Source organism: Oncorhynchus kisutch, unplaced genomic scaffold (genome assembly GCF_002021735.2).
Source record: "Oncorhynchus kisutch isolate 150728-3 unplaced genomic scaffold, Okis_V2 Okis06b-Okis10b_hom, whole genome shotgun sequence".
Lineage (NCBI taxonomy): Eukaryota > Metazoa > Chordata > Actinopteri > Salmoniformes > Salmonidae > Oncorhynchus > Oncorhynchus kisutch.
This window is the reverse complement of record NW_022261983.1, coordinates 14,179,157-14,202,871: the sequence shown is the minus strand read 5'-3', so window position 1 is coordinate 14,202,871 and position 23,715 is coordinate 14,179,157. Positions and strand designations below refer to the sequence as shown.

The window sequence follows — 23,715 nt, the reverse complement described above, 5'->3', positions numbered from 1 at the left end:
GCTTGATGGTGTGACGTATGTTGGTGTCACTTTCACACGTAACAGGTTGTTAAACCATTGTTTAGCCGAGCTGTCATTGGTTGATAAATCCGTCCTCGCGCTTTCTGGCCCCTCTCACGCAATCTCTGACGCGCGGTCAATGGAATAGGCTACTGATATACCATTATACCTGTGTGATCACTTTTTTTCATGAACATTTCGTACCTGGATTTTCTTCTTTAGGTCCGCGTATCGACTGACCGCAAACATGACAATTAGGACGCTGAGAGATTATGGTCAGCACTACCGACCACGGATGGCATGCCTAAAAAATGTAGGTTAACTACCAGTACGTTTACGTCATTTATCAGTACTTTTAAATGTTTTGATAAAAAGGTAATAGACTTTAGATAAACTAAAAGTTCACATCATGTCGATTGATTTTAGGTGTGCTGGTGATAGTCTACTTGTTGATAGATTATTATAGTTTACAGTAAATTCACGAGGAGCCCCAAGATTGTTGTTTCAATTGACCCTTTCATGACTTAAAAAAAAAACCGAATCAATTGGTTTGTAAAAGTTAATTGTAAAATGTTATTTATTTACAAGAGGTTCTAATTTGGTGGATTTGGCCGCTCATAATCCTGTTCCCATCCAATTACACATGGAAATGGAACAGCTGGGAAGTCATCACGACTTTCAATGTGGTAATCTGCATAGCGTCATCAAAAGATGCTACTACACTCACGTTATTGTTTCATACCCTGTAGGCTTCTGTATATTTATTTTGTTTACAGCGAAGAGATTGTAAACCTCTTAGAGATCCAATCTAACCTCTAAACAAGGCTTTCTTATACTTGTGGGTGAGGACTCAAAGTGGGCCCTGGGTAATGTGGAGAGGTGGGTAGTGAGTTACATCTATAATCACCTACTATTTCTTCTTGATTCGGGTCGTTGTTGGACCATTTGTGTCACACTAGGACGTTCAATTTCTTATTTGGGTCTCGAGCTAAAAAAAGTTTAAGAACCCCTGCTCTAAACCAATTAGCTGCTTGGACAGCAGGGGGAAATGGCTCTGAGCCAATCAGGTCCTCCACATCTCAGAAGATGCAGAACACATCACAATGACCTTTGACCTAATAGGACTGTTTTCTTCCATTTTGTTGAAACAAACCAAAGTGTATTTTGAGTCTGGCTGTCCCCCCCCCCAACCTGCTCCAGGTGGAGGTGTTTGTGGTTGAGATGCAGGATCCTAAGAGTGGGGTGAAGGGTGCCGACCAGAAACTCAATGTAACCATTATCCCACACGTCATCAACGGTGAGTCACAGCACCAGATGGTCGCCCCACTGAGAGACATATCTCCTCAAACAATATCCCCTCCCATCTCCATTATACTCTGACAATGTTTTGCCCTAGATCCTTTTCCTGGTGCAGTGAAATATGGCCACTGTAGCCATGTAGCAGGGCTGAAACAACCAAAACATTCAACTGAAGCCAATAGAAAGCTAGGTAGCGGTGCTGCCCAGTAGGGGAAACAGTAGGGAAACACCTCTCATCAATGCTACATTGTTGTTATTAAAAACAAACAGAATTCTGGGAAGTTGTGGGTAGTTATTGGACAAGCTAAGATTCTAGAGCTGCGGCAGACTGTTTTGTAGACCGCCTGCTAGGCTTGCTACTGTAGGTTATATAAGACAGCGGTCAATTGGATCAGATCTGTGTGGGGGCTTTGTGCTCCCAAGCTGCCCTCTAATCCCGGGCTAAGACCAGGGCCAGAGGGGAAAGGTCAGACTTACATCCCACATGGCACAGTGCACTGTGTAGACTTATAGGCGTGGTCTAATCTAGAGCACTATAGAGGGAATAATGTAGCAACACGGTCCTTTCTTCCCTTCATCTCCACCCCTCCTGTTCGTCCCAAATAGAACCCTATTCCCTACATAGTGCACTGTGTAGACTTATGGGCGTGGTCTAATCTAGAGCACTATAGAGGGAATAATGTAGCAACATGGTCCTTTCTTCCCTTCATCTCCAGCCCTCCTGTTCATCCCAAATAGAACCCTATTCCCTACATAGTGCACTGTGTAGACTTATGGGCGTGGTCTAATCTAGAGCACTATAGAGGGAATAATGTAGCGACATGGTCCTTTCTTCCCTTCATCTCCAGCCCTCCTGTCCATTCAAATAGAACCCTATTCCCTACATAGTGCACTACGTAGCCTTATGGGCCCTGGTCCAAACTATATAGGAAATAGGGTGCCATTTGGGCGAACAGGAGGGCTGGAGATGAAGGGAAGGAAGGACCATGTGACAGACAGGAAATTGTCATCACAGTCATGGTACTTCCTGCTTCAGTGCTGGTTATTGTCATTTGTAGTTTTTCATGACAAACAGACAGATATATATACTGATCAATCTAATCACAAGTTAAGCTATACGGCATAAACTCACACATTGTTATCAAGTGATGGATTCTGCACTGTGTCTGAGCCAGGTAGTACCTTCAACAGGTAGTCTGTGTGTAGACCAGGCCTGTGAGAGCCAGGTAGTACCTTCAACAGGTAGTCTGTGTGTAGACCAGGCCTGTGAGAGCCAGCCCACTGATGTCATGCTGTGAATATCAATATTCACTTGTCATCCATCACACAGGGCAGGACGTTCTAGCATGGATTGTCACCAAAATGAAGGTTACCACAGAAGGTAAGCAACTGGATTCTATGAATGGATTCTGCTGGGTACTTATATCAATTAATCCAACACAATAAAGGTATATTTTTTAATGTAATTATTACATGTTACCATGTTATTATGCAAGCAAGTCACTACTAGTTAAAGGCTGTAAACTAAAGTACAACCAAGAGCTTTGAAAATATATGAACTCTCACCCCCTTCTCTCCTCCTCCTCCTCCTCCTCTCTTCCCCCTCCCTCCACCAGAGGCCCAGGCGTTTGGGACCATGCTGGTGGCCTACGGGTACATCTACCCCCTCCAGAACCACAGGAAGTTGGTCCTGGTACCCGACAGCACCCTCTACCGCTTCCAGGTACCTGCTTGTAACTACCTGTGTCTATCTACCTGTACCTGCCTGTAACTACCTGTGTCTATCTCCCTGTATCTCCCTGTAACTACCTGTGTCTATCTACCTGTAACTACCTGTGTCTATCTCCCTGTATCTCCCTGTAACTACCTGTGTCTATCTCCCTGTATCTCCCTGTAACTATCTGTGTCTATCTACCTGTATCTCCCTGTAACTACCTGTGTCTATCTACCTGTAACTACCTGTATCTCCTTGTAACTACCCATGTCGATCTACCTGTAACTACCTGTGTCTATCTACCTGTAACTACCTGTGTCTATCTACCTGTAACTACCTGTGTCTATCTACCTGTAACTACCTGTGTCTATCTACCTGTAACTACCTGTGTCTATCTACCTGTAACTACCTGTGTCTATCTACCGGTATCTCCCTGTAACTACCTGTGTCTATCTCCCTGTATCTCCCTGTATCTCCCTGTAACTACCTGTGTCTATCTACCTGTAACTACCTGTGTCTATCTACCTGTAACTACCTGTGTCTATCTACCTGTAACTACCTGTGTCGATCTACCTGTAACTACCTGTGTCTATCTACCTGTAACTACCTGTAACTACCTGTGTCTATCTACCTGTAACTACCTGTGTCTATCTACCTGTAACTACCTGTAACTACCTGTGTCTATCTACCTGTAACTACCTGTGTCGATCTACCTGTAACTACCTGTGTCGATCTACCTGTAACTACCTGTAACTACCTGTAACTACCTGTGTCTATCTACCTGTAACTACCTGTGTCTATCTACCTGTAACTACCTGTAACTACCTGTGTCTATCTACCTGTAACTACCTATGTCTATCTACCTGTAACTACCTGTGTCTATCTACCTGTAACTACCTGTGTCTATCTACCTGTATCTACCTGTGTCAGAGGCAGAGCAAATGACTAATCTTCATGTCACTGTCTGTCCCAACCTTTCCGCAGACCCCTTATTTCTGGCCCGTGCAGAAGTGGCCCGCTGAGGACATTGACTATGGTGGGTTTATCTTCTGTAGTGGCCCCTCTGAGGACATAGACTATGGTGGGTTTATCTTCTGTAGTGGCCCCTCTGAGGACATAGACTATGGTGGGTTTATCTTCTATAGTGGCCCCTCTGAGGACATAGACTATGGTGGGTTTATCTTCTGTAGTGGCCCCTCTGAGGACATAGACTATGGTGGGTTTATCTTCTGTAGTGGCCCGTCTGAGGACATAGACTATGGTGGGTTTATCTTCTGTAGTGGCCCCTCTGAGGACATAGACTATGGTGGGTTTATCTTCTGTAGTGGCCCCTCTGAGGACATAGACTATGGTGGGTTTATCTTCTATAGTGGCCCCTCTGAGGACATAGACTATGGTGGGTTTATCTTCTGTAGTGGCCCCTCTGAGGACATAGACTATGGTGGGTTTATCTTCTATAGTGGCCCCTCTGAGGACATAGACTATGGTGGGTTTATCTTCTGTAGTGGCCCCTCTGAGGACATAGACTATGGTGGGTTTATCTTCTATAGTGGCCCCTCTGAGGACATAGACTATGGTGGGTTTATCTTCTGTAGTGGCCCCTCTGAGGACATAGACTATGGTGGGTTTATCTTCTGTAGTGGCCCCTCTGAGGACATAGACTAGGGTGGGTTTATCTTCTATAGTGACCCATCTGAGGACATAGACTATGGTGGGTTTATCTTCTGTAGTGGCCCCTCTGGGGACATAGACTATGGTGGGTTTATCTTCTGTAGTGGCCCGCTGAGGACATAGACTATGGTGGGTTTATCTTCTGTAGTGGCCCGTCTGAGGACATAGACTATGGTGGGTTTATCTTCTATAGTGACCCATCTGAGGACATAGACTATGGTGGGTTTATCTTCTGTAGTGGCCCCTCTGAGGACATAGACTATTGTGGGTTTATCTTCTGTGAAAGGAGAGTGAATGTCCAGTTACTGTCAGATACTTATTTGTATGTATTTAAACACATAATACTTGGTTTATTTTACCTTTATTTAACTAGGCAAGTCAGTTAAGAACAAATTCTTATTTTCAATGACGGCCTTGGGGTTAACTGTCTTGTTCAGGGGCAGAACGACAGATTTGTACCTTGTCAGCTCGGGGATTTGAACTTGCAACCTTCCGTTTACTAGTCCAACGCTCTAACCACTAGGCTACCCTGCCGCCCCTACACTCTAACCACTAGGCTACCCTAGTGTAGATCAGCTTCAATGCTGCAGATAGACTGTGGCTTCTATCTGTAACAGCTGTTGGAAGGAGTGGAGGACCAAGGTGCAGTACGTGTTCATCTTTTATTAAAAGAACTGAACACTGATTAACCAAAATAACAAAGACAATGAACAAAAACCAAAACAGTTCTGTCTGGTGCAGAAAGACACAAAACAACTACCCACAAAACCCATGTTGGGAAAAGTTACCTAAGTATGGATCTCAATCAGAGACTACGATAGACAGCTGCCTCTGATTGAGAACCACCCCCCGCCAAACAACAAAGAAATAGAAAACATAGAAAATGAACATAGAATGCCCACCCTAGTCACACCCTGGCCTAACCAAAATATTTTCAGCAAACATAACGTGTAAATATTTGTATAAACATAACAAGATTCAACAACTGAGACATAAACTGAACAAGTTCCACAGACATATGACTAACAGAAATTGAATATTGTGTCCCCTGAACAAAGGAGGGTCAAATTCAAAAGTAACAGTCAGTATCTGGTGTGGCCACCAGCTGCATTAAGTACTGCAGTGCATCTCCTCCCCATGGACTGCACCAGATTTGACAGCTCTTGCTTTGAGATGTTTACCCCACTCTTCCACCAAGGCACCTGCAAGTTCCCAGACATTTCTGAGGGGAATGTCCATAGCCCTCAACCTCCGATCCAAAAGGTCCCAGACGTGACTGTTTGAGGTTGTGGACAGGTGTCTTTTATACTGATAACAAGTTCAAACAGGTGCCATTAATACAGGTAATGAGTGGAGGACAGAGGAGACTCTTAAAGAAGAAGTTACAGGTCTGTTAGAGCCAGAAATCTTGCTTGTTTGTAGGTGACCAAATACTTATTTTCCACCATAATTTGCAAATAAATTCATTAAAAATCCTACAATGTGATTTTCTTTTCTCATTTTGTCTGTCATAGTTGAAGTGTACGTACCTATGATGAAAATTACAGGCCTCTCATCTTTTTAAGTGGGAGAACTTGCACAATTGGTGGCTGACTAAATACTTTTTTTGCCCCACTGTATAAGACATTCTATTGGTTACAAGAATTTTATATAAAAATGGAAAATGGAAAAACTCAACGTTTTAATCCAGCATTGTTTTGTGTATCACTGTGACATGGAGTCAGTAGATTGAAAATCTCTTCCCAATTATTTAGAGGTCTCCATGGCACAGTTGTCAATGTTTTGGTCCTTAAATGAAACTGGTCCACTTTCTTATTTTTTTATCACAATTTTCTTTAACCAATGTTGGTCTTTCATGCATGGCCGACAGACAACTTCCTGCCTTTCTCTCCCTTCCAATTGCCTCTTCCATTTTTGCGTTAATACTGCAATTAGTTGGATGTCATTTTGGGTCGAGCAGATATTTCCATGTATTTATGTTAGCTGTGTCCTATTTATGATATAATTTACAAAGATTATACTTTTTTTTATTCAATTTTTTTAAAATAAAAATAAAAATCTATTACTATATTTGAGTTTAACTATTTGTTGTTTTATTTGTTCTTTTCTGGTGGATTAAACTGAAATTGCAACCAACTTTTATTATTTCATTTTCAAATAACCGAAAGTGAGAGGTTGTAGTCTGAATAAAGGGAAAAAGGCCATTCTTGAACATGGGGTGAGACATTCTTACTAATCTGCTAGAGAACCAGTTCAGATTTAAGTATAACTTTTGTATGACTGAAGCCTTTAAGTGAGAGATCTAATGCTTTAATATTTATGATTTCATATTTATTATATAAACAGGCCCATTTAATTCGGACTTCCCCTTCCAAATACATTTTTTACATTTTTTTGCTCATATAATTTAAATAACAGGTCACTAGGTGTAGGCAAGACCATAAGCAAATAGGTCAACTGGGATATGACTAAAGAGTTAATCAGGGTAAACTGGGATATGACTAAAGAGTTAATCAGGGTAAACTGGGATATGACTAAAGGAGTTAATCAGGGTAAAATGGGATATGACTAAAGAGTTAATCAGGGTAAACTGGGATATGACTAAAGAGTTAATCAGGGTAAAATGGGATCTGACTAAAGGAGTTAGTCAGGGTAAACTGGGATATGACTAAAGAGTTAATCAGGGTAAAATGGGATATGACTAAAGGAGTTAATCAGGGTAAACTGGGATATGACTAAAGGAGTTAATCAGGGTAAACTGGGATCTGACTAAAGAGTTAATCAGGGTAAACTGGGATATGACTTAAGGAGTTAATCAGGGTAAACTGGGATATGACTAAAGAGTTAATCAGGGTAAACTGGGATATGACTAAATCGATAATCAGGGTAAACTGGGATATGACTAAAGGAGTTAATCAGGGTAAACTGGGATATGACTAAAGAGTTAATCAGGGTAAACTGGGATATGACTAAAGGAGTTAATCAGGGTAAACTGGGATATGACTAAAGAGTTAATCAGGGTAAACTGGGATATGACTAAATCGTTAATCAGGGTAAACTGGGATATGACTAAAGAGTTAATCAGGGTAAAATGGGATCTGACTAAAGAGTTAATCAGGGTAAAATGGGATCTGACTAAAGAGTTAATCAGGGTCAACTGGGATCTGACTAAAGAGTTAATCAGGGTAAACTGGGATATGACTAAAGGAGTTAATCAGGGTAAACTGGGATCTGACTAAAGGAGTTAATCAGGGTAAACTGGGATATGACTAAAGAGTTAATCAGGGTAAACTGGGATATGACTAAAGGAGTTAATCAGGGTAAACTGGGATATGACTAAATCGTTAATCAGGGTAAACTGGGATATGACTAAAGGAGTTAATCAGGGTAAACTGGGATATGACTAAAGGAGTTAATCAGGGTAAACTGGGATATGACTAAAGAGTTAATCAGGGTAAACTGGGATCTGACTAAAGAGTTAATCAGGGTAAACTGGGATATGACTAAAGAGTTAATCAGGGTAAACTGGGATATGACTAAAGTAGTTAATCAGGGTAAACTGGGATATGACTAAAGAGTTAATCAGGGTAAACTGGGATCTGACTAAAGGAGTTAATCAGGGTAAACTGGGATATGACTAAAGAGTTAATCAGGGTAAACTGGGATCTGACTAAAGAGTTAATCAGGGTAAAATGGGATCTGACTAAAGAGTTAATCAGGGTAAACTGGGATATGACTAAAGAGTTAATCAGGGTAAACTGGGATCTGACTAAAGGAGTTAATCAGGGTAAACTGGGATCTGACTAAAGAGTTAATCAGGGTAAACTGGGATCTGACTAAAGAGTTAATCAGGGTAAAATGGGATCTGACTAAAGAGTTAATCAGGGTAAACTGGGATATGACTAAAGAGTTAATCAGGGTAAACTGGGATATGACTAAAGGAGTTAATCAGGGTAAACTGGGATATGACTAAAGAGTTAATCAGGGTAAACTGGGATATGACTAAAGAGTTAATCAGGGTAAACTGGGATATGACTAAAGAGTTAATCAGGGTAAAATGGGATCTGACTAAAGAGTTAATCAGGGTAAACTGGGATATGACTAAAGAGTTAATCAGGGTAAACTGGGATCTGACTAAAGAGTTAATCAGGGTAAACTGGGATATGACTAAAGAGTTAATCAGGGTAAACTGGGATCTGACTAAAGAGTTAATCAGTGTAAACTGGGATATGACTAAAGAGTTAATCAGGGTAAACTGGGATATGACTAAAGGAGTTAATCAGGGTAAACTGGGATATGACTAAAGAGTTAATCAGGGTAAACTGGGATATGACTAAAGGAGTTAATCAGGGTAAACTGGGATCTGACTAAAGGAGTTAATCAGGGTAAACTGGGATATGACTAAAGAGTTAATCAGGGTAAACTGGGATATGACTAAAGGAGTTAATCAGGGTAAACTGGGATATGACTAAAGAGTTAATCAGGGTAAACTGGGATATTACTAAAGGAGTTAATCAGGGTAAACTGGGATCTGACTAAAGGAGTTAATCAGGGTAAACTGGGATATGACTAAAGAGTTAATCAGGGTAAACTGGGATATGACTAAAGGAGTTAATCAGGGTAAACTGGGATATGACTAAAGAGTTAATCAGGGTAAACTGGGATATGACTAAAGGAGTTAATCAGGGTAAACTGGGATATGACTAAAGAGTTAATCAGGGTGATTTTTTTCACAAATAGACAGGTATTTTCCTTTCCATGGTAGCAACATCTTATCTATTTTTGCTAACTTTCTATTAAAATGTATTATTGTAGTGAGATAACTTCTTTCTTTCGGGATATGAATACCGAGTATGTCAACTTCCCCGTCAGACCATTTTATTGGTAAACTACACGGTAATGTAAAAGTAATATATTTTTTTGTGATCCAATATGTAATATAGTACACTTATCACAATTTGTTTGTAATCCAGAGAGGTTAGGAAAAGTATCTAGATCCTCTATGAGGCTGTGGAGGGATCCAGATTGTGGATTGAAAAGAAAACATGAATCGTCAGCGTTTCAATGACACCTGTTTTTAAAGTGTCAGCTACTTCTTAGTGTGACTGTTGTTCCAGCTAGTTCAGATAGTGACACAATAAACATTCCGAGTCACATGTTCAGATAGTGACACAATAAACATTCCGAGTCACATGTTCAGATAGTGACACAATAAACATTCTGAGTCACATGTTCAGATAGTGACACAATAAACATTCCGAGTCACATGTTCAGATAGTGACACAATAAACATTCTGAGTCACATGTTCAGATAGTGACACAATAAACATTCCGAGTCACATGTTCAGATAGTGACACAATAAACATTCTGAGTCACATGTTCAGATAGTGACACAATAACATTCTGAGTCACATGTTTAGATAGTGACACAATAACATTCTGAGTCACATGTTAAGATAGTGACACAATAACATTCTGAGTCACATGTTTAGATAGTGACACAATAAACATTCCGAGTCACATGTTCAGATAGTGACACAATAAACATTCCGAGTCACATGTTCAGATAGTGACACAATAAACATTCTGAGTCACATGTTCAGATAGTGACACAATAAAATTCTGAGTCACATGTTTAGATAGTGACACAATAACATTCTGAGTCACATGTTCAGATAGTGACACAATAACATTTTGAGTCACATGTTCAGATAGTGACACATTAACATTCTGAGTCACATGTTAAGATAGTGACACAATAACATTCTGAGTCACATGTTCAGATAGTGACACAATAAACATTCTGAGTCACATGTTAAGATAGTGACACAATAACATTCTGAGTCACATGTTCAGATAGTGACACAATAAACATTCTGAGTCACATGTTCAGATAGTGACACAATAAACATTCTGAGTCACATGTTCAGATAGTGACACAATAAACATTCTGAGTCACATGTTCAGATAGTGACACAATAACATTCTGAGTCACATGTTCAGATAGTGACACAATAACATTCTGAGTCACATGTTCAGATAGTGACACAATAAACATTCTGAGTCACATGTTCTCACGTAGACAAGCTGATGATGTATTGGCCCAGTTTTCTGCACCAGGTAAAGATGTGGTAAATAACATGTTGTATACTTCCCCTCTGTCTCCCTAAAGCCATCTATCTGGCCAGGAGAAACATCCGGAAGAAGGGGATGCTGGAGCCCTATGAGCAGGTACTACGGGTGGGGGGGGTGCTGGAGCCCTATGAGCAGGTACTACGGGTGGGGGGGGATGCTGGAGCCCTATGAGCAGGTACTACGGGTGGGGGGGGATGCTGGTGCCCTATGAGCAGGTACTACGGGTGGGGGGTGCTGAAGCCCTATGAGCAGGTACTACGGATGGGGGGGGGATGCTGGAGCCCTATGAGCAGGTACTACGGGTGGGGGGGGGGATGCTGGAGCACTATGAGCAGGTACTACGGGTGGGGGGGGGTGCTGGAGCCCTATGAGCAGGTACTACGGGTGGGGGGGGATGCTGGTGCCCTATGAGCAGGTACTACGGGTGGGGGGGGGGGATGCTGGTGCCCTATGAGCAGGTACTACGGGTGGGGGGGGGGGATGCTGGTGCCCTATGAGCAGGTACTACGGGTGGGGGGGGGGATGCTGGAGCCCTATGAGCAGGTACTACGGGTGGGGGGGGGTGCTGGAGCACTATGAGCAGGTACTACGGGTGGGGGGGGGGGATGCTGGTGCCCTATGAGCAGGTACTACGGGTGGGGGGGGGATGCTGGAGCCCTATGAGCAGGTACTACGGGTGGGGTGGGGGGGGGGGGGGTGCTGGAGCCCTATGAGCAGGTACTATGGGTGGGGGGGTGCACATCTTAAATAAATCCCACTTACTACGACAGTGATATGCTGTTGTCTCAGCTAGCTATCTCTGGATAAGAGCGTCTGCTAAATGACTAACATGTTAATGTCAGGTACAGTAGCTGTCTCACCCATAGGGCTGTAGTGGTGGTTTAAGGGCTGGTGTTGGTTATATTCTGTTTTCTGGGGGTTCCTAAGCAAGATGGAGGAGATAGACATTTCTTTACACATGTATGTGTTGTTTTAGCGTCGGGGGATTTTGTCGTCTAACTATTTGACTTTTAGTTATTTTAGCCAAACATCTGTTGTTTTCAACAGCAACACTACGACAATCTCCACAAATGGATGAACCCCAAGTGGGATTTCATCGTGATGCAGGCTACAGAGCAGTACAAGTATGTAACCTTCTGTTGTCTGAAGACTGGATTAGACCGCTGTTTATGTGTTGGTAGGGACCCACACACTGTGCAGGCTTTTGATCCAGACCAGCATTAACATGTCTGATTGACCTAATCAAGAGCTGTGTGATGATTCAGACCAGCATTAACATGTCTGATTGACTTAATCAAGAGCTGTGTGATGATTCAGACCAGCATTAACATGTCTGATTGACTTAATCAATAGCTGTGTGATGATTCAGACCAGCATTAACATGTCTGATTGACTTAATCAAGAGCTGTGTGATGATTCAGACCAGCATTAGCATGTCTGATTGACCTAATCAAGAGCTGTGTGATGATTCAGACCAGCATTAGCATGTCTGATTGACCTAATCAAGAGCTGTGTGATGATTCAGACCAGCATTAGCATGTCTGATTGACCTAATCAAGAGCTGTGTGATTATTTGAATCAGATGTGTTAGTGCTTGGACGAATAAAAGCCTGCACACCTTGTGGGTCCCCAAGACCAGGTGTAATTCAATAGTGACCTGTCTCTCTTTGTCTCCTGTATCTACCTCCTTTCCTCTGTCTGTTTCTCCTGTCTGTGTTCTGACTGTTTCTGTCTCCTGTCTCTCCTGTCTGTCTGTCTGTTTCTGTCTCTCCCATGTCTGTCCGTCTGTCTCTCCCATGTCTGTCCGTCTGTCTCTCCCATGTCTGTCTGTCTGTCTGTCTGTCTGTCTGTCTGTCTGTCTGTCTGTCTGCCTCTCTCTCCCATGTCTGCCTGTCTCCCATGTCTGTCTGTCTCTCCTGTCTGTCTGTTTCTGTCTCCTGTCTCTCCTGTCTGCCTGTCTCTCCCATGTCTGTCTGTCTCTCCTGTTTCTGTCTCCTGTCTGTCTGTCTGTTTCTGTCTCCTGTCTCTCCTGTCTGCCTGTCTCTCCCATGTCTGTCTGCCTGTCTCTCCCATGTCTGTCTCTCCCATGTCTGTCTGCCTGTCTCTCCCATGTCTGTCTGTCTCTCCCATGTCTGTCTGTCTGTCTGTCTCCCATGTCTGTCTGTCTGTCTCCCATGTCTGTCTGTCTGTCTCCCATGTATGTCTGTCTGTCATGTCTGTCTCCCATGTCTGTCTGTCTGTGTGTCTGTCTGTCTCCCATGTATGTCTGTCTGTCATGTCTGTCTCCCATGTCTGTCTGTCTGTGTGTCTGTCTGTCTGTCTGTCTGTCTGTCTGTCTGTCTGTCTGTCTGTCTGTCTGTCTGTCAGGGCTAATAAAGAGAGGAAGAAGCCAGACAGAGTGGTGTTGGACTGTCAGGAGAGAGCCTACTGGATAGTACACAGGCCACCAGTGAGTACAGACCCACCAAAGTGTTTGTGTCACAGGATATTGTTGCTGTCAGCCTATGAGCTCCATAGCGTCTAGTCCCGCTCTCTCTCCATTCACCGTGACTCTGTTTCGACATGGAATTTACTCTGACCCCGCCGTAAAGTTTGATGTGGTAGTAAACAGCTCGGAGGCAAGTGTATCCTTTTATGTTATTTACTGTGGAACTCACTTGACTAGGGACTACAATGGGGTGTCACTGCTAAACGGCCACATGACTAATGACAAGTTAAGTTCACGGTCATATCCCTACGCAGAATACTCCAGTGATAGTTGTATCACCCAGTAGTGTTAATACGCATCACATAGGAACTATATCAGGTCACATCTTCCCTCCTCTTAATCTGTAGACCTCAATAAGACCTGAATGAGACCTGAATGAGACTTGAATGAGACCTCTATGAGACTTGAATGAGACCTGTATGAGACCTCTATGAGACCTGAATGAGACCTCTATGAGACCTGAATTAGACCCCTATGAGACCTCTGAGGCCTGAATGAGACCTGAATGAGTCCCCCTATGAGACCTGAATGAGACCCCTATGAGACCTGAATGAGACCTGAATGAGACCCCTATGAGACCTCTATGAGTCCTGTATGAGACCCCTATGAGACCCCTGAAACCTGAATGAGACCTCTATGAGACCTGAATGAGACCCCTATGAGACCTGAATGAGACCTCTGAGACCTGAATGAGACCTCTATGAGACCTGAATGAGACCTCTATGAGACCTGAATGAGACCTCTGAGACCTGAATGAGACCTCTATGAGACCTCTATGAGTCCTCTATGAGTCCTGTATGAGACCCCTATGAGACCTCTGAAACCTGAATGAGACCTCTGAAACCTGAATGAGACCTCTATGAGACCTGAATGAGACCTCTATGAGACCTCTATGAGACCTCTATGAGTCCTGTATGAGACCCCTATGAGACCTGTATGAGACCTCTGAGACCCGAATGAGTCCTCTATGAGACTCCTATGAGACCTGAATGAGTCCTCTATGAGACCTCTATGAGACCTGAATGAGACTATGAGTCCTCTATGAGACCTCTATGAGACCTGAATGAGACCTCTATGAGACCTGAATGAGACCTCTATGAGACCCCTATGAGACCTCTATGAGACCTGAATGAGACCTCTATGAGGCCTGAATGAGACCTGAATGAGTCCCCTATGAGACCTGAATGAGACCTCTATGAGGCCTGAATGAGTCCCCCTATGAGACCTCTATGAGACCTCTATGAGACTTCTATGAGACCCCTATGAGACCTGTAATGTTATTACATGACCAATAATAACAAGTTTCTCTAGTCTGTCCATGACACAATACTACGCCCCGTTTCAATAACTAAGTCATTTTCCCCATCAACGGTTCCTGTTCTTTCTTTCAACATAACAGTCTCATTCTTTTCAGTCTTTCAACATAACAGTCTCATTCTTTTCAGTCTTTCAACTTGAACTCAAGGCTGCTGGGTGGACTACCAGTTTCCTGCATAGAGATGTTGAGTGTTATTGTGTCTCTCTGTCTCCATGAGGCCGTGGTCCAGACAGACAGAACAGCAGCAGAGCGTCAGCCTCATCCAGAACTAGAGGTCTACAGTCGGTCGCCAGTTTTTTTTTTTTGGGGGGGGGGGGGGGGGGGGGGGGGCATCGCCAAGGACTATGTGTGATGTAATAGAACACAGGGGAAATGATACGAGGTGTTTTTAGGACATGGGGAAAAAATCAAACCTGTTACTCAGTTCAGGTAGGCCTCCACGCTGCACCAGGAAACTAGGAGGGCTGCTTGACAACACTGAGGAAAATCAAACCTGTTACTCAGTTCAGGTAGACCTCCACGCTGCAGCAGGAAACTAGGAGGGCTGCTTGACAACACTGAGGAAAATCAAACCTGTTACTCAGTTCAGGTAGACCTCCACGCTGCACCAGGAAACTAGGAGGGCTGCTTGACAACACTGAGGAAAATCCAACAAAAAGGTTTACTAGGAAAAACTTCCAAAAGGACTAATTAGAGGCAGAAAGGAGTTGGAACGTGTTCAAGTAGCTTCCTATTGGTTCATTCATCCCCCCTCCTCTCCCCTGTAACTATTCCCCAGGACGTTGCTGTAAATGAGAACGTGTTTCTCAGTCAACCTAATAAGGGTTAAATAAAAAAACAATTAAATACAAGTAATATAATGTTCTCATTCAAATGATTGAGGATGTTGGTGCCAGATCTGTTTGGAAAACATCGGTAAGCTCATCCAGTTTCTTACCCAGGGGTCTGTGCACCAGTTCCTTACCCAGGGGTCTGTGCTCCAGTTCCTTACCCAGGGGTCTGTGCTCCAGTTCCTTTCCCAGGGGTCTGTGCCCCAGTTCCTTACCCAGGGGTCTGTGCTCCAGTTCCTTACCCAGGGGTCTGTGCTCCAGTTCCTTACCCAGGGGTCTGTGCCCCAGTTCCTTTCCCAGGGGTCTGTGCCCCAGTTCCTTACCCGGGGGTCTGTGCCCCAGTTCCTTACCCACGGGTCTGTGCCCCAGTTCCTTACCCACGGGTCTGTGCACCAGTTCCTTACCCAGGGGTCTGTGCTCCAGTTCCTTACCCAGGGGTCTGTGCCCCAGTTCCTTTCCCAGGGGTCTGTGCCCCAGTTCCTTACCCAGGGGTCTGTGCACCAGTTCCTTACCCAGGGGTCTGTGCTCCAGTTCCTTACCCACGGGTCTGTGCCCCAGTTCCTTACCCAGGGGTCTGTGCCCCAGTTCCTTACCCAGGGTTCTGTGCTCCAGACTCTGGAGATAATATGTTGAGTTACAGCACATCAGACTGACTAAACAGGTGCTTGGTGTGTCCACAGCGTCGGACACACAGTGCCATGGACTATGGTCTGGACCGTCTCATTGACCCCAATGCAGAGGAGGTAACAGGTGAGTACTGTGCTCTCTGAGACATTTCCCTTAGAAAACAGAGTGGGTCCCAAATGCACCCTGTACATTATACACTGAGTGTACAAAACATCAAGGACACCTTTCTGATATTGAGTTGCCCCCTTCCTTTGCTCTCAGAACAGCTTCAACTCTACAAGGTGTTGAAAACGTTCCACAGGGATGCTGGCCCATGTTGACTCTACAAGGTGTTGAAAGCGTTCCACAGGGATGCTGGCCCATGTTGACTCTACAAGGTGTTGAAGGCGTTCCACAGGGATGCTGGCCCATGTTGACCCCAATGCTTTCCACAGTTGGGTCAAGTTGGCTGGATGTCCTTTGGGTGGTGGACCATTCTTGATACACACAGGAAACTGTTGAGCGTGACAAACCCAGCAGCGTTGCAGTTCTTGACACAAATCGTTACGCCTGGCACCTACTACCCTACCCTGTTCAAAGGCACTTAAATATTTTGTCTTGCCCATTCACCCTCTGAATGGCAACACAGACACAATCCTTGTCTCAATTGTCTCAAGGCTTAAAAATCCTCCTTTAAACCCGTCTCCTCCCCTTCCTCTTTAACCAGGTGTCCTCCCCTTCCTCTTTAACCAGGTCTCCTCCCCTTCCTCTTTAACCAGGTCTCCTCCCCTTCCTCTTTAACCAGGTCTCCTCCCCTTCATCTTTAACCTGGTCTCCTCCCCTTCCTCTTTAACCTGGTCTCCTCCCCTTCCTCTTTAACCTGGTCTCCTCCCCTTCCTCTTTAACCTGGTCTCCTCCCCTTCCTCTTTAACCTGGTCTCCTCCCCTTCCTCTTTAACCTGGTCTCCTCCCCTTCCTCTTTAACCAGGTCTCCTCCCCTTCCTCTTTAACCAGGTCTCCTCCCCTTCATCTTTAACCAGGTCTCCTCCCCTTCCTCTTTAACCAGGTCTCCTCCCCTTCATCTTTAACCAGGTCTCCTCCCCTTCCTCTTTAACCTGGTCTCCTCCCCTTCCTCTTTAACCAGGTCTCCTCCCCTTCCTCTTTAACCTGGTCTCCTCCCCTTCCTCTTTAACCTGGTCTCCTCCCCTTCCTCTTTAACCTGGTCTCCTCCCCTTCCTCTTTAACCAGGTCTCCTCCCCTTCCTCTTTAACCTGGTCTCCTCCCCTTCCTCTTTAACCTGTCTCCTCCCCTTCCTCTTTAACCTGGTCTCCTCCCCTTCATCTTTAACCAGGTCTCCTCCCCTTCATCTTTAACCAGGTCTCCTCCCCTTCATCTTTAACCAGGTCTCCTCCCCTTCCTCTTTAACCAGGTCTCCTCCCCTTCATCTACACTGATTGAAGTGGATTCAACAAGTGACATCAATAAGGGATCATATTACACTCAGTGTATAATATGTTGTCGTTTGGGATGCATCCTTGTTATCTCAATAGGATTTATTCTGGACTTCCTGGATTGAGGTTGAAATATGCAACCTGTGCCCATGCAGATCGGGGTAGGGGGGGGGTTGTGCCCATGCAGATCGGGGGTAGGGGGGGGTGTGCCCATGCAGATCGGGGGTAGGGGGGGTGCCCATGCAGATCGGGGGTGGGGGGGGTTTGTGCCCATGCAGATCGGGGGGGGGGGGGTTGCGGATACATCAGTTTCTAACACTATGAACACAGACGTTCACACTGCTGACCAAATTACACAAGATTCTACTTCTGTGTTACAGAGGTTGGATGTAATGTGCTGAAATTCTTTTAAGGAGTAACAAAATATATATTTATTAACTAAAGCAACTAAGGAAAATATACAATGGTGTGTGTAATCAGTAATCAGTAGTGTAAGTGAGTGTTTTGCATGCATGAATGTGATAATGCAGGGTGTTGAAAGGTGCCAAAGCAAACAAACAAAAGGCCACCAAGAACCACAACACAATCTACAAAGGTGTCTGCATGGAGAGAGTCTCCTCCATGAATGTGGAAGAGGTCTATTTATCCTGGGAGACACCTGGCCCAGGTGTTTCCCATAAAGCTGACGACCCTCCCAACTCCGCCCACCGGCATCCTAATAAGGAAACAAGAACAAAGACATAATATGGCAGACAGAGTGGGAGGGTCGTCACACTCTAGAGAGGTTACTAGACTACAGTTCTCTCTCTCTCTCTACTTCTCTACCTCTCACTCTAGAGAGGCTACTAAGACTACAGTTCTCTCTCTCTCTCTACTTCTCTACCTCTCACTCTAGAGGCTACTAGACTACAGTTCTCTCTCTCTCTCTCTCTCTACCTCTCACTCTAGAGAGGCTACTAGACTACAGTTCTCTCTCTCTCTCTACTTCTCTACCTCTCACTCTAGAGAGGCTACTAAGACTACAGTTCTCTCTCTCTCTCTACTTCTCTACCTCTCACTCTAGAGGCTACTAGACTACAGTTCTCTCTCTCTCTCTCTCTCTACCTCTCACTCTAGAGAGGCTACTAGACTACAGTTCTCTCTCTCTCTCTCTACTTCTCTACCTCTCTCTCTCTCTCTCTCTACCTCTCTCTCTCTCTCTCTCTACCTCTCTCTCTACCTCTCTCTCTCTACCTCTCTCTCTCTACCTCTCTCTCTCTACCTCTCTCTCTCTACCTCTCACTCTCTACCTCTCACTCTCTACCTCTCTCTCTCACTCTCTACCTCTCACTCTCTACCTCTCTCTCTCTACCTCTCTCTCTCTACCTCTCTCTCTACCTCTCTATCTCTCTACCTCTCTCTCTCTCTCTCTCTCTCTCTCTCTCAATTCAATGGGCTTTATTGGCATGGGAAACATATGTTAACATTGCCAAAGCAATGTCTGTCTCTCTACTTCTCTACCTCTCACTCTACCACTCTACCTCTCACTCTACCTCTCAATTTCAAATTAAGGGGCTTTATTGGCATGGGAAACTTGTTTACATTGCCAAAGAAAGTGAAGTAGATGATAAACAAAAGTGAAATAAACAATAAAAATGAATAGTAAACATTACACTCACAAAAGTTCCAAAATAATAAAGACATTACAAATGTCATATTATGTGCAAATTGTTAAAGTACAAAAGGGAAAATAAATAAACATAAATATGGGTTGTATTTACAATGGTGTGTGTTTTTCACTGGTTGCCCTTTTCTCGTGGCAACAGGTCACACATCTTGCTGCTGTGATGGCACACTGTGGAATTTCACCCAGTAGATATGGGAGTTTATCAACATTGGGTTTGTTTTCGAATTCTTTGTGGATCTGTGTAATCTGAGGGAAATATGTCTCTCTAATATGGTCATACATTTGGCAGGAGGTTAGGAAGTGCAGCTCAGTTTCCACCTCATTTTGTGGGCAGTGTGCACATAGCCTGTCTTCTCTTGAGAGCCATGTCTGCCTACGGCGGCCTTTCTCAATAGCAGGGCTATGCTCCCTGTGTTGAAATCTTTGACTATGTACAGCATAGTCAAAGATTTCAACACCACAGGCCTTTTTGGGTTGGAGGGGTTTGGGTTAGAGGGGTTTGGGTTGGAGGGGTTTGGGTTGGAGGGGTTTGGGTTGGAGGGGTTTGGGTTGGAGGGGTTTGGGTTGGAGGGGTTTGGGTTAGAGGGGTTTGGGTTAGAGGGGTTTGGGTTGGAGGGGTTTGGGTTAGAGGGGTTTGGGTTGGAGGGGTTGGGTTGGAGGGGTTTGGGTTGGAGGGGTTTGGGTTAGAGGGGTTTGGGTTAGAGGGGTTTGGGTTGGAGGGGGTTTGGGTTAGAGGGGTTTGGGTTGGAGGGGTTTGGGTTAGAGGGGTTTGGGTTGGAGGGGTTTGGGTTAGAGGGGTTTGGGTTGGAGGGGTTTGGGTTGGAGGGGTTTGGGTCAGAGGGGTTTGGGTCGGAGGGGGTTTGGGTTAGAGGGGTTTGGGTTGGAGGGGTTTGGGTTAGAGGGGTTTGGGTTGGAGGGGTTTGGGTTGGAGGGGTTTGGGTTGGAGGGGTTTGGGTTGGAGGGGTTTGGGTTAGAGGGGTTTGGGTTGGAGGGGTTTGGGTTGGAGGGGTTTGGGTTGGAGGGGTTTGGGTTGGAGGGGTTTGGGTTAGAGGGGTTTGGGTTGGAGGGGTTTGGGTTAGAGGGGTTTGGGTTGGAGGGGTTTGGGTTAGAGGGGTTTGGGTTGGAGGGGTTTGGGTTAGAGGGGTTTGGGTTGGAGGGGTTTGGGTTGGAGGGGTTTGGGTCAGAGGGGTTTGGGTCGGAGGGGTTTGGGTTAGAGGGGTTTGGGTTGGAGGGGTTTGGGTTAGAGGGGTTTGGGTTAGAGGGGTTTGGGTTGGAGGGGTTTGGGTTGGAGGGGTTTGGGTTGGAGGGGTTTGGGTTAGAGGGGTTTGTATTTTCTCTGCTCTTCATTTGACTGTTTGTTCTGTCGTCTCTTCCTTCAGATTCTATTCCATCACATCCTTCACCTGTTGTCGAGAGGATTGTTTACGCACACACACACACACACTCTTTCTGCCTTACCATGCAGATTTATCTTCTTCACACACACACACTCACTCACTCACCCTGCCTAAATATGCCTGTTACCATGCAGATTTATCTTCTTGTGTTGTAGCCTGTGACTGTGGTGGAGCCTGTGACTGTGGTGTAGCCTGTGACTGTGGTGTAGTCTGTGACTATGGTGTAGCCTGTGACTGTGGTGTAGTCTGTGACTGTGGTGTAGCCTGTGACTGTGGTGTAGTCTGTGACTGTGGTGTATGCCTGTGACTGTGGTGTAATGTGTGACTGTAGTGTAGTCTGTGACTGTGGTGTAGTCTGTGACTGTGGTGTAGCCTGTGACTGTGGTGTAGCCTGTGACTGGTGTAGCCTGTGACTGTGGTGTAGTCTGTGACTGTGGTGTAGCCTGTGACTGTGGTGTAGTCTGTGACTGTGGTATAGCCTGTGACTGTGGTGTAGCCTGTGACTGTGGTGTAGTCTGTGTCTGTGGTGTAGCCTGTGACTGTGGTGTAGCCTGTGACTGTGGTGTAGCCTGTGACTGTGGTGTAGCCTGTGACTGTGGTGTAGTCTGTGTTGTAGCCTGTGACTGTGGTGTAGCCTGTGACTGTGGTGTAGCCTGTGACTGTGCTGTAGTCTGTGACTGTGCTGTAGCCTGTGACTGTGCTGTAGCCCGTGACTGTGGTGTAGTCTGTGACTGTGCTGTAGCCTGTGACTGTGCTGTAGCCCGTGACTGTGGTGTAGTCTGTGACTGTGCTGTAGCCTGTGACTGTGCTGTAGCCTGTGACTGTGCTGTAGCCTGTGACTGTGGTGTAGCCTGTGACTGTGCTGTAGCCTGTGACTGTGGTGTAGCCTGTGACTGTGGTGTAGCCTGTGACTCTGGTGTAGCCTGTGACTGTGGTGTAGCCTGTGACTGTGGTGTAGTCTGTGACTGTGGTGTAATGTGTGACTGTGGTGTAGCCTGTGACTGTGGTGTAGCCTGTGACTGTGGTGTAGTCTGTGACTGTGGTGTAGTCTGTGACTGTGGTGTAATGTGTGACTGTGGTGTAGCCTGTGACTGTGGTGTAGCCTGTGACTGTGGTGTAATGTGTGACTGTGGTGTAGCCTGTGACTGTGGTGGAGCCTGTGACTGTGGTGTAGTCTGTGACTGTCGTGTAGTCTATGACTGTCGTGTAGCCTGTGACTGTGGTGTAGCCTGTGACTGTGGTGTAGCCTGTGACTGTGCTGTAGCCTGTGACTGTCGTGTAGCCTGTGACTGTGCTGTAGCCTGTGACTGTGCTGTAGCCTGTGACTGTGCTGTAGCCTGTGACTGTGCTGTAGCCTGCCTTCGAGAGGGATTGTGTGTGTGAGAGTGGTATAGCCTGCTTTCGAGAGGGATTGTGTGTGTGAGAGTGCATTAGTTGTGACCCTAGATAGCAGTGGAACAGAAGAGCTCTGCCTGTAATAACAAGCTGTTCTTCTCTCGTGTGTTTTCAGGTGTTGACCTTCGACGTGGTCAGGAGAACCGTAAGACATTAGACATACTTCTGCACTGGAATACCTGAATAACCCACTGGAATACCTGAATAACCCAATGCACTCAAGTTTATGTGTTGGTGTAGAAAATAGATTAAGTACAGAAATTACAGACATATCATGTATCTCCTCTTCCTCTCCTTTCTTCTCCTCTTCCTCTCCGCTCTTCTCTCCTTCCTATCCTTCCTCCTCTCCCCTTCCTCTCTTCTCTCCTCTTTCCTTCTCTCATTCTCTCCTCTTTCCTTCTTCTCGTCTCTCTTCTCACTCCTCCTCCTCCTTATTTATCCCCCTCTATCCTCTCCTCCTTATTTATCCCCCTCTATCCTCTCCCCTCCTTATTTATCCCCCTCTATCCTCTCCTCCTCCTCCTTATTTATCCCCCTCTATCCTCTCCCCTCCTTATTTATCCCCCTCTATCCTCTCCTCCTCATCCTTATTTATCCCCCTCTATCCTCTCCTCCTCCTCCTTATTTATCCCCCTCTATCCTCTCCTCCTCCTTATTTATCCCCCTCTATCCTCTCATCCTCCTTATTTATCCCCCTCTATCCTCTCCCCCTTATTTATCCCCCTCTATCCTCTCCTCCTTATTATCCCCCTCTATCCTCTCCTCTCCTCCTTATTTATCCCCCTCTATCCTCTCCTCCTTATTTATCCCCCTATATCCTCTCCTCTCCTCCTTATTTATCCCCCTCTATCCTCTCCTCTCCTTATTTATCCCCCTCTATCCTCTCCTCTCCTCCTTATTTATTCCCCTCTATCCTCTCCTCCTTATTTATCCCCCTTTATCCTCTCCTCCTCCTTATTTATCCCCCTCTATCCTCTCCTCCTCCTTATTTATCCCCCTCGATCCTCTCCTCTCTCCTCCTCCTTATTTATCCCCCTCTATCCTCTCCTCCTTATTTATCACCCTCTATCCTCTCCTCCTCCTTATCCCCCTCTATCCTCTCCTCTCTCCTCCTCCTTATTTATCCCCCTCTATCCTCTCCTCTCCTCCTCCTTATTTACCCCCCTCTACCCTCTCCTCTCTCCTCCTCCTTATTTATCCCCCTCTATCCTCTCCTCTCCTCCTCCTTATTTATCCCCCTCGATCCTCTCCTTTCTCCTCCTCCTTATTTATCCCCCTCTATCCTCTCCTCTCCTCTCCTCCTTATTTATCCCCCTCTATCCTCTCCACCTTATTTATCCCCCTCTATCCTCTCCTCCTCCTTATTTATCCCCCTCTATCCTCTCCTCTCCTCTCCTCCTTATTTATCCCCCTCTATCCTCTCCTCTCCTCCTTATTTATCCCCCTCTATCCTCTCCTCCTCCTTATTTATCCCCCTCTATCCTCTCCTCTCCTCCTCCTTATTTATCCCCCTCTATCCTCTCCTCTCTCCTCCTTATTTATCCCCCTCTATCCTCTCCTCCTCCTCCTTATTTATCCCCCTCTATCCTCTCCTCTCCTCCTCCTTATTTATCCCCCTCTATCCTCTCCTCTCCTCCTCCTTATTTATCCCCTCTATCCTCTCCTCTCCTCCTCCTTATTTATCCCCCTCTATCCTCTCCTCTCTCCTGCTCCCCAGAACATTTTCCTTACACAAGCCCTAATGA

At 45.4% G+C, this 23,715-nt stretch overlaps 1 pseudogene; it reads left to right on the top strand.

Moving 5' to 3' along the window:
* Positions 1-102: 102 nt before the first annotated feature.
* LOC116359955 (regulator of G-protein signaling 9-like) overlaps positions 103-23,715 on the top strand; it is a 31,430-nt pseudogene continuing 7,817 nt past the window's right edge.